Consider the following 16,872-nt stretch of genomic DNA (forward strand, 5'->3'; position numbering starts at 1 on the left):
AATTGACCTTTGGACTTCTGACCTGTTTGTGTGTTTGTTGTGTAACCAGCTGCAGTTACATAGTCTGACCACTAGAGAGAGCCAACAGCCTTTTATTACGACTGACTGACCTACAGAACACAATGCAGTCATCTTTAACCTGCACCCCTAAACACAGCACAGTTATCTTCAACCTGCAAACCTGCAAAGAAAAGTCCAGTGGTTTGACAAATGCTTTTAGTAAATTGTTTCTAACTTATCGAGATCATTCTGAAAATTTAAATACTGATACAAAATAAGCATCCTAAATGAATATCGTAGCACTAGAAAGTTGTTTTATTGCTTGTTTATGTTTGCATTTTTTGGTCCTAAAAATGTTTTTATGCTATATCTTAATAAAGCTTTGAATACAGAAAAAAAGAAACCAAGATAATGATAAGATAATTTGTGTTTTTATTTTTCAGAAAATTACAGGAAAATGATATTACAACAGAGCCCAAATAGGTCTGTTGCAGCAATTATGAGAAATAAAACCAAATAAAAACTGAGAAGCTGTACTTCTACTTTTGATAAGATTAGTCTTTTATAGTTTTTCTTAAGTACATTTTATAATGTTTAATATGTTTGTGATTCATTTGTGGATTATTTTTAAATCTCTTCTCACATATTGACAAAGGATATGCTTTTACTTTTGAATAACTGCTTTGACAGTATTTGGATCAATTTAAAACTCAAATCCTGACATGTGCATCTTAACTGAATATACTTTTGCAGCACTCAACAGTTACTCTACAGCCTGTTTATGTTACCTATTTATTTTTTATTTTATATGCTGCATTTTTGGTCAGACTGACTTTGTTGAATAAAAAGTAGAGGCAAAAATTAGGTGTTAAAATCAATTTAGTAAATTACATAGCAACAGAGAAAATAATGCATAACATGATAAAAAACTAACATAAAACATAAATAAATGAACACACATAAAATCTGTTCTCCTCATAGTTAATTTAATGGGTCATTCCTATAATGCAGAAACATTTCTGTCCCTGCAAATGACTTCTTTGTATGTTCTTTAAAATGTGTCAAATGTTTATAACAAATACCATAAATTATAGATATCTATTACCCCGTTGTCCTCTCATAAGGGTTATTATTAGAGTGCCTGAGATTGGCCAATATGTTTTCCTGACAGTTAAACATGTCACTATTCTTATTTAATTAAACACACACACACACTCACACACACACACACACACGTAGAAATCCTCCTTATTTCTAAAGTTATGAGACCATAATAATAAATGTTTCTGTAGTTTTCTTGAGTACTTTTTACACTACACTACACTAGACTTAGAGAAGCTTTGACTCTTTTTAGTGTGTGTGTTTAGTGTGAAGTGACTGTGTGTCCACAGTGTGTGTGGTCTCAGTCCTCAACACTGTCTGCTGTTAATATGAGACTCACATGTCACTCAGCACTGTGGACTGTGTCTACGATAACACTGATACAAGTTTCTGTCCTGTTATCTCTGGTAGTCAAAGCAGACACAGAGCCTCTATGACGTCTGTCTGTTACACGGACAGCTGACACATTTATCTATTTATAATACCTATTTATTTATCTTTATTTTAAACCCATGAAAAGAGCTTTAAAACAAATTATTATTATTGATTATTCCGTTTTTATTCTATATTATTCCATTTTTTATTTAAAAATCTTACTCAAAAATCTGGCTTTGAAATAAATAGCAGATGATTTATTCATTTTTAGAGATTTAAAGAGAGCTTTAAGAGCTTTTATTCGAATAACAGAGCATCATTCAATTTTTATCTTATTTTATTCTCTACATTTTTTTTTCTATTATTTTTATAACAAGAGCTCTCAAACAAATAACAGAGGATTATTCTACTTTTATTATATTTTATTTAAAAAAAATAATAATAAAAGATCTTCAAAACAAATAACATCGGATTTTTCCATTTTTATTCTATTTTATTTAACTTTTTTGTCTTTTTACAGTTATGTTCATTATGAGTAATTAGTTATCAATATTACACCATTTTACATATATAAACTTATATATCATCATGATATGTATCATAGCTTTTTTTCTACAAGTTTATTTGTATGTACTGTATCTGTGCACTTATGTGTAAGTTATAAAAAAATAAAAATAAATAAAAATAAAACAAATCTTTACAGAAGGTCAAAACAGATAACAGAGGTAAAACAGTTGGTTTATATAGTGAACTTTCCTTCAAATAAAGAGGACATGAAATCATAAAATAAAATACACCTAAATGTGAATACTTTTCCATACAGATATTTTTTTTTAATCATAAAAAAGAAGACACTCCAGTTTTGAACAGTCAGCTTTTTGTTTACCTGAATGAATGAATACACTGAGCATGTTTTATGTACAGCAACCTTATTTATAAATCACATAGAGACAAAGCTGAGAAAACCAGCTGAAAGCTTTCACATAACATCTCACTCAGATCATAAAAAAACTTTTAAATTACTTCTTTAACTTTTTAATATTTCAAGTGATTTATAGACAGACCAAGATGGTCAAGAAAAAAAACAAAATAAGTTGAGATAAAATTATTTTACATGTATATCAACTGTTTTATAGTTCAGTCAGGACCACTTTAGTCAAAGAAACCTTTATTTCCATTTGCATTTGGTGGAATGGCTCTGTTCTGGGGCCTCTGCCTTTCCCAGGCCTACGCAGAAAGCCTAAGGCAGAGAGAGTGCACCTCCCTGCCCTTACACACGCAAAAGGAAACCTGAGGCAGCGAGAGCAGGGAGAGCAGCAGGAGAGAATCTCGGGAGCAGAACAGAGCAGCATCAATGCCAAACAGAAATGACACTGATAAGTCAGACTCAATATGTAAAGGAGGAGCTGGGGTGGAGATGTGTTGCAAAGCAGCTTACAGCAACAGTAGGCAGGCCAGAGCAGTTTAAAAAGGTCGCCCTGAATGAGATTTGCCAATTGGTTGCATAAAAAGGAATCATGTGATCTAACAGCTGACCCCCTGCCATCAATTAGCTGCTCCATCAGTTGATTGGCTGTTTGAGATCAACCGATGAAGCTGGGATGTGAGCTGAGCTTGACATTGTGTCATGTCTGAACTAACGTTATGTTCAATTTATATTTTTGTTATTGTGTTTGCTGTTTTTATGTGTATAAATAGTGAAACTTCTTGTTTGTGTTATTACTTCTTTCATTTTGGGTTCTTGGCAGATTTATACTTTGTTAGTGAATGTGCAAAATTGAACTGAATTCGGTTTAATCAAAGCAGTATTAAGGTTCAGTCATAGCACCAATACTGAAACATCTTTCTTTTTCAAAAAGCTAAGTTTATCCAGAAAAAGTCCGTTTTTCCAATCAATCGATCAATCAATCAATTTTATTTATAAATCCCAATATCACAAATCACAATTTGCCTCACAGGGCTTCACAGCATACGCCATCCCTCTGTCCTTTGGACCCTCGCAGCAGATAAGGAAAAACTCCCCAAAAAAACCCATTAACAGGGGAAAAAAATGGTAGAAACCTCAGGAAGAGCAACTGAGGAGGGATCCCTCTTCCAGGACGGACAGACGTGCAATAGATGTCGTACAGAACAGATCAACATGATAAATTAACAGTAGGCTAATCCGTATGTCACAATCAAGTTACCAGGAAGTCAAAGGTCACAGTCAACTGATGGAATCATATAACAATAAAAGATGTGTCACACACATGTGTGTGTGTTTTGTATTTGTCAACACTCCCATCCCCCTACCCCTGACAGCAACAGGTGAGCCGTCACCATGGTAACTGTATCTTATGTATCAGCATCACAAAACTGGTCTGTCCGGATACCACATCACTCTCTCTCTCTGTCTCTCTGTCTCTCTGTCTCTCTCTCTCTCTCTCTCTCTCTCTCTCACACACACACACACACACACACACACACTTGTTTTTTCTGTTTTTTTCTGTCACTTTGATTAGTAATCATTGATTTTCACTTAAAATCTTTTAAGAAACACGAAAAGGTCTTCAGAAGTGTCAGTCTCATGAACAGATTAGACAGACATTAGCTGCTTCTATCTGCTGCTGATCTCCTAAAAGCACTCAGTGATTTTTCAGACACTTGTTTTACTGTGCTACAAGCTGTTGTCAGGCCGGTGTGACTCACTAAAACCATTTTACACTCTTTACAAACAATCTAAGACAAATCTTGATGAAAAAAAAACAAAGCAAGGAGCTTTCATCATTGAACTATCATTCAAACATAGGATTAATTGACCTCTGGCAGTTTTGCAGATATGAGTCTGATGTATAAATTAATCATGGTCTTGCACCATCACCACTGCCGTCACACTGTGGGCCCACCACTTGCAGGGACAGAGATCAGGGCCAGGTGCGTAGTGTGCTGGGCGGCAGGCAGGGGCAGGGCCCCTGGCATGCTGATCCCTGGCGTCGTGGACTGGCTTTGGGGATGTGGAATGTCACCTTTCTGGTGGGGAAGGAGCCAGAGCTGGGAGGTGGAGCAGTACCGACTAGATATAGTTGGGCTAACCTCCACGCACAGCACTGGTTCTGGAACCAAACTCCTAGAGAGGGGCTGGACTCTCGCTTTTTCCGGAGTTGCTCAGGGTGAGAGGTGCCAGGTGGGTGTGGGGATACTCACAAGCCCCCAGCTGAGTGCCACTGTGTTGGGGTTCTCCCTGGAGAAAGAGAGGGTCGCCTTGATGCGACTGCGGGTTGCAAAGAGAATGTCTCTGACTGTTGTTTGTGTGTACGCAATGACGGGCAAGAAACCTGGAGGGGGGTGATTTTGAGGAATAACCTGCCTGATCGGAATCCGAGGGGTGTTTTGTTATTGGACTTCTGTGCAAGTCATGGACTGGCCATAAAGTACACTATGTTCGAGCACAGGGAGGTTCATAAGTGTACCTGGTACCAGAACACCCTGGGCCAAAGATCGATGATCAGCCTTGGGGTTGTATCATCAGGCCGTGTGTCTTGGTCACTCGGGTGAAGAGAGGAGCAGAGCTGTCAATTGATCACCACCTGATGGTGAGTTGGATCAGGTGGCGTTCGGGGAGGCTATGGAGAAGGACTTTTGGTTGGCCTCAAGTTCTCTCAAGTTCTGGCAGACGGTTAGGCGCCTCAGGAAGGGAAAGCAGGGCTTGTCTCAGGCTGTGCTCAGCAGAGAGGGAGAACTGCTGACCAGAACTGGGGACATCGTCAAGCGGTGGAAGGAGCACTTTGAGGACCTCCTGAACCCGGCCATCATGTCCTCCGTGAACGAGGCAGAGCCTGAAGACTTGGGGGAACTCTCGCCCATATCCCTGGCAGAGGTTGTTGAGGTAGTTAAAAAGCTCCCCAGCAGCAAGGTGCCGGGTGTGGATGAGATTTGCCCTGAGATGCTGAAGGCTCTGGACGCTGTAGGGCTGTCTTGGCTGACACACCTTTTCAGTGTTGCGTGGAGGTTGGGTACGGTGCATGCAGAGTGGCAAATCTGGGTGCTGGTCATCATTTTCAAAAAAGGGGACTGGAGGGTGTGCTCCAACTATCGGGGTATCACGCTGCTCAGCCTCCTGGGTCCGACTGATTGTCGAACCTTGGATTCAGAAGGAGCAATGATTCTGTCCTGGCCGTGGAACAGTGGACCAGCTCTTTACCCTTGCGAGGTTGCTGGAGGGGCCGTGGGAGTTTGCCTATCCAGTCTACATTTGCTTTGTGGATTTGGAGAAGGCTTATAACCGTGTCCCTCGGGGGGTCATGAGGGGGGTACTGTGGGGGGGCTCGCTGCTACAAGCCATCTGGTCCCTGTATGACCAAAGTGAGAGCTGTGTCCACATACTTGGTGTAAAGTCAAACACTGTCTTGTCACTGTACTGTTTGTGATTTTCATGGACAGGATCTTGAGGCGCAGCCAGGGGGAGGAAGGATTCCAGTTTGGGGACCTCAGAATTGCATCTCTGCCTTTCGCAGATGATGTGGTTCTGTTGGCTTCATCACACCGTGACCTTCAGCATGCATTGCATCCAGTCGGGATGAGAGTCAGCACCTCCAAATCTGAGGCCATGGTTCTCTGCCGAAAACCGGTGGATTGCCCTCTCCGGTTTGGGGAAGAGTTACTGCCTCAAGTGAGGGAGTTCAAGTGTCTTGGGGTCTTGTTCACGAGTGAGGGTAGAATGAAGCGTGAGATGGATCAGTGGTTTGGTGCAGCTACTGCAGTGATGCAGGCGCTGCGCCAGTATGTTTGGAGCTCGGACATTTGGAGGGGGCTCGGAGTAGAGCCGCTGCTCCTTCGCGTCAAAAGGGGTCAGTGGTTCGAGCATCTGATCAGAATGTCTCCTGGGCACCTCCTGCTGGAGGTGTTCCGGGCACGTTCCACTGGTAGGAGGCCTCGGGGCAGACCCAGAACAGGAGGGATTACATATCTCATCTGGCCAGGGAATGCCTTGGGGTCCCCCCAGGAGGAGCTGGAAAGCGTTGCTGGGGAGAGGGATGTCTGGGGTGCTTTGCTCCGCCTGCTGCCCCCGCGCCCCAGCCCCGGATAAGTGGGTGAAAATGGATGGTGGAACTGACAATCTCGAAAATCACATTTTTACTTTGTTTATGTTTATTGAACAGTACATTTATGTCACTACTGCAGGAGTTTTTCTTCTCACAGCCTCTTTTGGTGGTATCTCTCCAATTCTTTGGCACGTTGTAGAGGAGATGGTGGATGGTCTGACACGTACGTGAGACAACTGCCAGGTTGCAGACCACTGTTCGAGTACAACAACAAACAACAACAAAACCTGTTGTGTTTTAGCAACTCATTGCACTGCATTTCACTGCATTTCCAGTGGCTATTTCAGCCAACAAAACCTGAAACAAAACAAACCTTTTTTTTTGTTTGTTTGTTTGTTTTCCTTAAACAACCACTTACTGTGTTGCCATGGAGGATAGTTTAACAGACACTGGGTATTTTAAACCAAAACATGATCTTTTCCTAACCATAACCAAGTGTCTTCTGTGCCTAAACGTAACCATATGTAATCCACATTGCTGTTGAAAGGTAACAAAACATACAGTTTCTATGTATCCACTGCATAATAACATATAAATATTCTGGTGATTGGGTCGGCCATTTCACATATTTCCATTATGTCTTATGGTTGTATCTGAACTGTTTTGTGAATAAACTGAAACTGAACTCTAAACCATCATTTTAAAAATGCTATCTGGCTGCCTGTTGTCATAGCAACACAATGTCAACTTTCTGTTTTTCCCACAGTCAGAAATAAGTACTTTACATTTCAGCATGAGCAGTGAAAACTAGTTGCCTTACAGCTTTCCGTTGACAGGTGATGTTAACTGCACAGCACCTGTTGGGTCCCATCTGCAGGAAAAACTGTCACCCTTTAGAACAGTGCCAAAAAAAGAGAGACGTCTCAAGACGAAACACTGATCTTTAGCCAGCAAACATATTGAATAATGGAATGAAAAAAATGAAATGAATGCTGTCATGTGTTTGTCACATGTGAGACAGTTTTACTTTTGAACAGAAAAAAAGTTTACCAGTGGTGGAATGTACATTTACTCAAATGCTTCAGTACAAATTTGAGGTACTTATACTTTCCATTAAGCATTTTTTTTCTCATGCAGTTCTATAGTTCTACTCCACTACATCCCAGGAGTGAATATTTTACTTTTTACTGCACTACATATATCTGACAGCTTTAGTTACTTTTCAAGTTGAGATTTTTTTCCCCACAGAGCAAAAGAAAATGTAAAAGGACAGGAAAACTAATTAGTCACTTCACTGAAACTTGATTGGCAACTTTTTATCAATCATTGAACTGGTCATAACTGGTAGGTGTATGACACCTCTACACAAAGCTTTGTTTTAAGGAGTCGCTGGTCAGAGAGGTTGGGAACCACTGCCTCAAAACAAATAAATCCCAATTTCATGGATATAGGATGATATAGTCAATACACAGTATATTTTAACCCTCTCAAGACCAACTCAACAATAATACAACTCAGTCAACTACCAATCGCCACCATTTGTCCCATTCTTTTACCATTGTACTGCCTTTATGTCACATTGGAGTCACTGTAATTACCAGTTTCTGACCTGTAATTAACATTCACTCTTAAATTTGTGTTTGTTTGTTTGTTTGTTTTTAAAAATAAATAAACTAAAGTATCTCACATCAGCAAAGTATATACACAGCGCAGTGGTGGAGGAAATATTCAGATCCTTTACTGCAGTAAAAGCATTATTACCACATTGTAAAATGTTCTTTTAGTAAAAGTATGTAAGTATAATCAGGAAAATGTAGTTAGTGTTAAAAATGTGAAAATATCCCCTGTGTCTGTTTTATATACAGTATTGGGGCTAGAAGGTAAGCTGGAAAATAGTAAATAAATTACATTTTATTTTATTTATTTTTTTGCCATTTTTTGCTTAGCTATACTGAAACTACAAACCATTTTGTGCAGAGTGGGAAAAAAAATCAAAAAAGATGTAGGCCTAGTAAGCAGCGATCTCAAGAGCTGAAAAATGAAGCCAATGCAAAGTGTCAAATCTGCAGTTCCGCTAATGGCCACTTGAGGCTGCTCCAAGTGCAAGTTAATCCCCATAGACCTCCCTGTTAAAATGTTCAACTTAACAGCAGAAATAAACATATTTACAGCGTGGGACAACTGTACAGGGGGGTGAAATTTTATATAACTCACCTGTTTACGTTTTGTTTAAGGTTTAAAGTTACACATAATTTAGGGTGGCCTGTTTTGACTCACAGGCTGTTTCTATAGTCTGTGAGTCAGATCCACCCCTCGCTTCTCCACAGCTCCACCCTCTCATCCACTCACTTCTGGCTCCAAAAATCCAAGTGGTGATGGCCAAAATGCCAGACTAGAGGCTTCAAAATGGCACGCAACAAACCAATGGGTGACATCACAATATCCATTCTTTTATACCGTCTATGAGGCCTAGCCTACTTTTGCAAGATCTCATACAACTTTTGACCTGTGAAAAAGTGAGCACTGTTTACAATAAATTCAAATGAGTGGCAGGTGACTCTTGTATTATAATTTTTTACAATTTCGTATCATGTATATCTTCAATTTGATAACTTTTTATGAAGTAGATTGAACCACATTTTCTAAGTATTTTTTGTAAACCAAACTATAGTTTGGCATTCTAATATTTATTCAATCAACGTCATACACCATGGCTGAATCACCACTGAATTATGTTTTGATTTTGAAAGATGAATCAATGTTGATTTTGCAATGTTGTTTCATAAACTTCAAACATTGTTTCAAAATTGTTTCAATGCTGAAACAGATCTTTCTGAAATTTTAATGTTGAGATATTATGATTTTGTAAACCTTTTCACAACCATCAGAATTAAATGTTGTTTCAATGTTATTTTAATGTTGAAACAACAACATATTGACATAATTTCAACTACATATCAACATTGAAGGTAAGTCGTGTGCCAGCTTGGTGCATGTCTCCCTGGGGTAACTTTGCTGTAGTTTATCTTCTTCCAGAGTGAAGTAATTGGTAGCTTGCTAAGCTAACCTATGCTTTCAAAGTAGCTTCTCCAGCACTGATTATGATCCCATTACATGATTCTGACTCATGCATTCATGTAAAAGCAGGATTTTACTGTTGAAGTGGGTTGAGATGGAGCTCATTTTGCACAATTAACTAAAGATAATTTTCATGATTTTTCCAGCTGTATCTTTAAAACTGTGTTTAATTTACCATATATCATCATATTTTATAAACCCTTTGTTTTGTGGGCAGAAATTCAAATCTGTAAGGTAACTGAAGCTGTCACATACATGTTTTGTTACCTTAGAATGAGCTGTTCATATCTATATAGGGAGCAGGTCCTCATCTACAGAGATCACCATGTTGAACCGCCATGTTTCTACAGTAGCCCAGAACGAATGAACCAAACACTAGTGTAGTATCTGACGTACACTAGCTCTAGATAGGGCCAATCCTGTTTTTGCTTAGCCACCATAGTTAGCAGCCCTTCGGCAACAAGCAGCAATGAAAAACACTTTTTTTTAACATGAATCAGCTTTATTCAGTGTTTTTACAGGTTTAAATCAGCGAGTCTGTTTGTCTTGGGGAGGAAGAGACCTCTGTGGATAATGTGGGTCCCAGTAAAACCCTCCTTAATGTCTGGATCTTAAATCATCAGACAAAAAGAGAAGAAAGGTGAGCAGTACTGCTTTATTCAGTGTTTATTTAAAGCACCTAGTCCATTTTGGAGAGGAAGAGACCTCCGTGGATAATTCAGCTCCTGGTAAAAACCTCCTCAACAATGAACTCTTGAAGGAATTCTAACCAGAAATTTGAGCTGTTGTAATCTGCAGTCCTCCCCACTAGATGCCACTAAGGCCCCCTAAATCTTACACACTGGACCTTCAAGTTCAGTACTTGAGTCAAAGTATTTAGTTACCTTCCACCACTAACATGGTGCTATATTCATCACACTTTGCAATCATGCAACCATTTTTCCAACAGCAAACACAGGAATCCTGTGTCTACTTTCCATGTTAAATGACATGAATGCAGCAGTAAACTACAAAAATGGCTGACAAATCATCACTTCCTGCTCCCTCCCTGACTGTCAGTCATTGCTCTTGAGCAATGTGCTTTGGAAAGTCTGTCTCCACTGCACATCTACAAAACATCCCCACCTTTCCAGCTTTAATCCTTTTTAGTTTTGCAACCTTTGTTGAAAATAGTTAACAAACTAGCTTTAGTTTAAATTTTAAATGATCGCTGTGTCAGCAGCCTTAGTGTCCTCTGCACTCTCACTGCATGCTCCAAACTCTGTCTGTGGTTGAGCGGGGCAGGCCTCAGGCTGCAAGGCAAACAACTGTTACCTACAAATCATCCGTCACTATTGGAAACCGGTTTTTCACCCCCTCCTCCCTTTCTCTCTCCCTCCCTCCTTCAACCACCACCATCCTCCCTCCTCCTTCTCCCTCTCTGTCAGAGCACATGTCAGAGCTGCTGCATCTCAGACTTTTTTTTAACATCTTTTTGTGCTGCTAGAAAAAAAACAGAAAACAGGGATGAAGTGCACATGTGTTTTTGAAGCTGGTTGGGAAACAGTGAGCTGGAGCAACATGTGCTCGTCATCCCCCCACACTGCCGACAGGTGTTGGCTTCATGTGACTGCCTGCCTGTCCGGACAACGCTCCAATGAAGGAGGAGGAGGAGGAGGAGGAGGAAGAGGAGGAGTGTGTAAAGTTTCAACAACTGTGTCAACTTGTAGTGTTGGGAAACCTCAGCTCAGATCTCCTTTCTCCGGCTTGGTGGAGACTTTGGGGAGTTTGAGGATGCCTCTTCACCTCCTCCTCCTTCTCCTGCTCTCCGCTGGATGAATGGATGAATGGATGAATCCACCCTTTTGTTGGCGATGGTTCGTTCCCCAGCAACAGCTCCATGGTTACAGTCCAATAAATAACATCACACTCTCTCTTCTCCGTCTCTGGTTTTCAGGCCAGGATGCAAAAGAAGATGTTAACTTTTTGTGTGTTTTTTGCAAATTTCTTCTGTTTTGTCTCTCGATGCACCAAACCTCCCTGCGAGGAAGAGAACAGGTTTAACTTTAAAATTAGTAAATGTGACTCATTTGTTTGAACCTGAGCTGATATTTGAAAGTTGAGCAGAAACTGCAGATGGAAATGAGCACATAGTCCCTGATGACATGAGAATCATTACAAGTTGTTAGGGATGCAGATTTCACTGTTTTATATTATTTATAAGATGGTAGTTATCAGCAAATTAGGGACAGTATAAAGTCATTTGATTCTCTGTTTTTGTTTTATAACATAAAGCATCAAGCCGAACCAGAAGAAAAAACCCCCTGGAAGTCAGAGTGTTCTCATGTGTTCATATGTAAACCAGAATCACCAGAATTCATATATAACCCACATTATCATGAAGGCTGGGGTCACAAATGCAGTGACAGGAGTAAAGAAGTATAAAGACTGAAACAAAACATGAAGAGGCACATTGGGGGTGTGGATTCCACTGGTGTCCCGTGTGAAACCAATGGATGTATAAAGAGAACTGGATACTGCGTTGAAGGAGGGCCTCATTCATTCCTGTGAAAATTGTTCATTGGTACATTAAGTCAAAGCAGCTTTATCACTGATATAAAATTACCTCGACCTTCTGTGTTTGGGGTCCGCAAAGCAAGTTCAATAAAAATTTACTGCGGCCAAGTGGCTAACTTCTTGTTTAGAGCTACACTAACTTCAATAGGGATGAAAATAATTCTAGACTTTCAAAATTTTATTGGACTGAATGGATCAAATCCCGGTGCTGAAGCCTGTCATTTTGCGGGAGGGTGTGAAGCTAGGAAAAACAGACATACCCACTGATTTGCAAACGTCTGTTTCCCATGGGGCCCAGTGGCATCTACATGACCGACCCAGAAGTTGTAATTTCATGTTTGTCCACAACAAAAATTGGCTTCAAAGCCCAGTATTGAGCAATATTTTGCGATATTTTGAAGTAGTTGTCATTGTCATTAACTACACTTACTGTGCATTCAAACCAACAGCGACCAGAGCTTCCAGAACAGTGGAAGTCATTCATTTTCGATGAGAGCCCGGCGACTTGGGCGACTTGGGCGACCTGGTCGTCAGCCATGTGTCTTGGGCTACCAAAGCAACCAGAGCGGTCCGGGGGGGAATTAAAACTCGTTTAACTTTATGGTAATGAGCTCTGACGTGGTTCGGCGACAACCAAGCAGAATGCTGACATGCTTCGATGAAGCGGGTCCCAGAGAACAAGCCATGCAACTTTGGTTCCTACAGCACACTTGTTCTGACAATGAATATCAAGAAGTTTATTACTTGCGTTCGCTCCCACTCAGTCCTTTATAATGTGTCGCTGTTTGGTTACAGAGACCAAAATAAAAAGAATGAGGCTTCAGACCGCGTCACAGAGGTAGTTGGTTGGTCTGGAGAGTTTTAAAGTGTGTCATGTTAGTAATAGAGGAGAGAATTGCAGGCTAATGTTGCGACGTAGTCTTCCTTGCTTGGTTTGAATGGGATGACATACGTTTTCTGTTTTCATTGACCAAACATAACTTTCTGTAGGCCAACTATTAGCTTTTTGACTGGACAACAGCAAGCAGCAACTACACTGCTTTCAAGCCAGTAGTCCGCTTTGCGGCTCCTTTAAATTGACAAGCATGTTTGAACATTCAATGATTCACATGATGAGCGACTAGAGCGACCAAAGCTGCCACAAATATTTTTGACAGTCATGCTTATGGCTGTCTGCGAGAGACTTTGCCTCTTTGGAAGCTTCTGGTTTGAACGTATTATTCATGTGTCTTTTCCTAAACTGAACCTACATAACTTTACTTTGCTAAACTTGTCCTACATAACTTAATGTCAAGTACGTAAGGTGACAATGCCCAACCAGGTTTCTTTCCCAAAATTAAACCTCCGTAACTTTTCTTAGCTAAACCTATCCTACATAACTTAATGTCAAGTATGTAAGGTGACAATGGCCAACCATGTTACTGAATGTAACTTTACTTCCCTAAACCTAACCTACATAACTTCACATTAAGTATGTAACATGACTAGGCCCAACCATGTTTCTTCTCCTAAACCTAACCAGTAAGGGTGCTAATTCACTGGGCATTAATTCTTTAGATATCATATGAACTGTTGTATGAGGAGACATTGTAGATTTAACCTCAAATGTAGAGCTGATCTTTTGGTGCATTCCATTTCCACTGGGAAGCTGGAATTCCCAAATTCCCAGTCTGAAATTTTAACTGTAACGCCCCCTGAAGTCAGATTTCTGCCTTTACAAGTCAGAGAAACCTCACCAAACCTGACCTCAAAATCCAAAGTGGCTGTAGTAGTGAAAGCTGTAGTAACATTTTGTTTATTAGCACTTCTGTCTGTTTTGTCTCTCATTAAAACAGTCCTACACACAGTATAGTCCAACCTCTATCTGTAGACATGTCACTACGGTGTTTGTGAAAAAATACAGCATAATATGTCGTTAGCAGCTGTTATTGCTAACAATGGCTAACCTGGCTGGAACTGGTATTGCTAACAACATCTTGGCTTTTTGACATGTTGCACTCGAATGCAATTAATTTGGGTGTGACATCATTCCCAGGTCTGACCTCCAATTTTCATTGTAACTGAAACACAGGATTTAGCAGGTATTTTTAGGTGCATTCCATTTGTGCTGGGAGGTCTGAATTTCAAGGTTCCCAGCTGGAAATTTCAACTAGAACACAACCAAAGTCAGATTTTCGCCCCAGAAAGTCTGAGTATCCAAAAGAATTCATCTCAAAATTCAAGATGCCCGCTCTGCACATCAACAGTAGTGAAAGCTGCAGTAATATTCTGTTTATTAGCGCTTCTGTCTTAATTGTGTCTCATTTAAATGGTTATATACACACAGTCTTGTCCAACTTCTATCTGTGGACATGCTGTTACAGTGTTTGTATGTGCAAAATGCAAGGTAATGCGTAATACAATATTGCTTTAAAACATCTTGGTTTTCCGACTTGCTGTACTGAGAAGTGGTCGTGTGTGTGTGACGTCATTCCCAGCTCCAACCTCACACTTCCGAGATAAATGGAAAACAGATATTTAGCCTATTATGTACGCCATCTTAGTTCAGAATGTTAGCATGGTACCTAATTATCAGTAAACACAGAGTCCAGCTGAGGCTGATATGAGTGTTATTAGTTCTGCAGGTATTTGGTCATAAGCTACAGTATTTGACTCATTAATGTTGACCTGATGATGGCACTAGATAAGTGTCATCGATCACCTTAGTTAATACAATTCATTCTGAGGGGAGCATTAATGATGAACCACATTTCATCACAATCTATCTAATAGTTGTTGAGATGTTTCAGTCTAGACTACAGTAACTAAAAACATGCATGATGAACTGAATTTAAACTAAAATTAATTTATTTATAACTTTACTTCTTGGAGTCTGCTGCCTAAGAAAGTAATGAGCCACTGAGTTAGGGTATATTATTTCATCTATAATCTACTTATATAAATCTGTAAAGTTTTTAGCTCTACATCTTTAGAACAATAAACAGTAAAGTTTACAGTACAGTTTACAAAACAGTAACTAACTCATTTTAATGTTGTTGAATTATCCTTTTAAAAGTGTGTGTGTGTGTGTGTGTGTGTGTGTGTGTGGGTGTGGTGTGTGTGTGTATGAGTAATAGGCTCGTATCTCAATAGATTAATCTGAATTGAAAAGTGACTGGTTGAGGTGAAAAGGAGTGATTGGATTAGTGATGTAATGCCTGTTAGCTACTTTGGTCTGTGTGTGTGTGTGTGTGTGTGTGCGTGTGTGTGAGTGTGTGTGTGTGCGCATGCCTGAGCATGTGCGTGTGTGTATGCAGATAATGAAATGGAGGCTCCTGCAGTCTGTCTAACTCCATCCTGGCTTCAGAGATCTCTCCTCGCCTGATTGTTACAAAGAAAATTTAAAAAGTGTATTTACCTGCCTGTATAACTAAGCTGGCCTGAGGAGGCAAAGGGTCTCCTACACCCAGCTCAATGCATTTTTGAGGTATTAAACATGTAGCTGCAGAACAACTTTAGCATACTTTCATGAATTATACATGGAATGAAAACATGATAACTTTACTTTTGCAGACTTGCATGTAACATGTAACATGTGGACCTATTAAACAAATTAAATTTATTAGCTACAGAGGCACTTTTCTTAAACCATTATCAAAGCCAGGTTTCCCCCTGCTGCCACTTTTTATGCCAAGCTAAGCTAACTCCATCCTGGCTCCAGAGATTTCGGATCATCTTACTCCTGCAAAGAGAGCACACAAAGTATATTTAACTGGATGTATAATTAAAGTTTTAATAATACAAGCTAGCTATAAGAGGTGAGTGGCCCTCTACGCCAAACTCAATGCACTTTTTGAGGTATTTAATACGGAAGTACAGAACAACGTTAGCCTATTTTTTAAACATTATATATATTACTAAAAGAAGAAAACTCTTAACAATCGTTAACAGTGACAGACATGTGGACAAATTAAACAAATAAGATACATGTTGATGCATTTTTTAAACTACAGGCTAGCTGATTCCCCCTACTTCAAGTCTTTATGCTAAGCTAAGCTAACTCCATCATGGCTCCAGAAATTTCTCCTTGCCTCACTGTTGCAAAGAAATTTTAAAAAGTGTATTTACCTGCCTGTATAACTAATCTTTATAATAGTAGAAGCTGGCCTCAGGAGGCAAAGGGTCTCCTTCATCGAACTCAATGCATCCTTGTGGTATTAAACATGTAGCTGCAGAACAACTTTAGATTGACATGGAATGAAAACATGATAACTTTACTTTTGCAGACTTGCATGTAACATGGCCTTACATGTGGACCGATTAAACAAATGAGATAGCCTGTGTGTTTATTAGCTACAGAGACACTTTTTAAAACCATAATCAAAGCCAGGCTGGCTGTTTCCCCTTGCTGCCAGTCTTTATGCTAAGATAAGCTAACTCTATCCTGGCTCCAGTGATTACTTATCATCTTACTCCTGCAAAGTGAGCAAACAAAGTGTATTTCTCTAACTGTACAACTCATCTTTTAGTAGTAGAAGCTAGCTGCAGGAGGGAAAAGCTTCCTAAACCAAACTCAAAGCATTGACTGTGTCATTTAAGCGCAAACTTAAGTCCTCCTATCAGCCCTACAACAAACTCAATGCACTTTTTGTGGTAATTTAAGCACAAGCTAAATCCTGTTAACACCCAGTCTCCCCATCAGCAGCAACAGGCCAAACCAGCCTGAGAGACTCTTCCTGCTCTGCTGTAGGCGCCTGCAGGG

The sequence above is a fragment of the Epinephelus lanceolatus genome, chromosome 20 (assembly GCF_041903045.1).
Source record: "Epinephelus lanceolatus isolate andai-2023 chromosome 20, ASM4190304v1, whole genome shotgun sequence".
Classification (NCBI taxonomy): Eukaryota; Metazoa; Chordata; class Actinopteri; order Perciformes; family Serranidae; genus Epinephelus; species Epinephelus lanceolatus.